This window comes from Opisthorchis viverrini, assembly GCF_000715545.1.
Source record: "Opisthorchis viverrini unplaced genomic scaffold opera_v5_98, whole genome shotgun sequence".
Classification (NCBI taxonomy): Eukaryota; Metazoa; Platyhelminthes; class Trematoda; order Opisthorchiida; family Opisthorchiidae; genus Opisthorchis; species Opisthorchis viverrini.
In genome coordinates, this window is record NW_008751755.1 from 665,691 (window position 1) to 667,392 (window position 1,702).

The following is a 1,702-nucleotide window of genomic DNA, read 5'->3' on the forward strand; positions in this document are numbered from 1 at the left end:
GCACGCGGTCGCCATCGTGGAAGGCGAGTAGCACCGACAGCACCCAAGCGTTTCGTGATCTCCTTCATACTCCTCTGCCAAGTCAAGGGTTGGCCACCCCTTTGTTTACGCCACTCTGATTCCGTTTCCCTTGTTTAGATTTAGAAAACCTAGCCGTGTCTCAGACCTGGTGCCATGTTTGATTTGCACGGGAGCCACTCACCGAAAAGGTGCTACAGCTAAACGGTTACTATTTTAATTTGTTTATGCTGTTTATGTTCACTAGCTTTTCGTAACAAGACATGCGACGTACATATGTGGCGCTCTCGCATTTAGTTCCACGTGGCCATGGAAGCCATCTTTCAGGTGATGTTTCCTGCTCAAGGTCAACTTTCACGAAACAACGCAATCCAGCAATTAGATCATCGTAAACAGAAGTTAGTTTCATATTAACCAAGTTGATGTGTGTTTAAAGTTCGGGACAAAAGTGAACTTGGCATCATTCGTTTTGCAGGAAACTTTAGAAGAAAACGGTAGCGGACCGCATGTGGGGAGGAAGAGTAGGAAATGGCAGTCAGATATTTTAGGTGACTACCCAGCCCATGTGCTCTGATGGAAGTTATTCCTTCAGTCTGCGGTAATGGCGATTCATTGTTTTCTGACCGAGAAACAGCGCATTTTATGCTTATCTGTCAGCATATAGGTTACTATCAGTCGTTCACGAAGTCACCTTAAGGATATCATTTGTTTCTGAAAAGTTTGCTCTGTTAAAAAGAACGCAAATTGCAAACCCACACCAGACTGTCCAAGATGAGCTACTTGGCGATATTTCCCGTGCGTCGCCATGCCAGTAACTGCATGCAAAGTCATACATCCCTCGCACCACAAATTTTTAGTACTCGCATATTTTTGCACATGCAAGATTGTAGAATGTGGGCTGTGTAAACATTCCCATGGCCCTCTGAAAGAGTAGCTACACGATACATTTTTGACGTTGAGCCAGCACAGTTTGAGAACCCCACCAACACAATTCTAGAGCAAAAGAAAGGTAAGAGAACATGAGTCAGCTAGTCTACCGGCCAGCCTCGAAGAAGGCCACATTAATCGAGAGGGTCTAAGTGAAAGGAAGAAGGGCTTTGCTGTGAAGTTGTTTATTACAACGCACCAACTGAACAGCTACGGACTATTGGACAGGGAAGCGAAACTCTCCTAAGCATCTCGTTTACAAAAACTGAATATCCATACTCTCCTTGAACGCGTCTTACTGAATTTTCCCGGATATCCATTGACTGTTATTCAAATGCAAGCAGATGCTACAAAGGGACTCCACAAATTCCGTAATAGGTCTCACATCCCAAGAGACGCGAAGCGGATTTACGAGAGAGTGTACTACTCATACTATATATTCATACTATATACTATATACTCATACTATATACTACTCGTACTACACTAAGACTGCATATGTTCCCTCAAGCGCCACCGAGCTCCCGGTGCGGATGACCTTCCACCTGCACTGTTCAAAGACGGGGGTGAAGTCCTCAGTCAACGCTTGTCCGATCTGTTTGCTTGCATTTGGGAAAAGGAGTCTGTCCCAGACAACTGGGGAGAATCGGTGATAGTACCCATTTTCAAAAAAGGGGCGCGTAGTGAGTGTGGTAACCACAGGGGGATGAGCCTGACCCTGGTTGTAACGAGACTGTTGGCGTCAATTGTGCTTCGT

General features: G+C 45.4%; 1 protein-coding gene across 1 annotated transcript in view; it reads left to right on the top strand.

The window, feature by feature from the left end:
• The window catches only part of T265_05313 (hypothetical protein), a gene marked incomplete at both ends in the record, with an annotated part of 82,770 nt that overhangs the window by 22,407 nt on the left and 58,661 nt on the right, over positions 1–1,702 (top strand). The gene's annotated exons all lie outside the window — the stretch shown is intronic.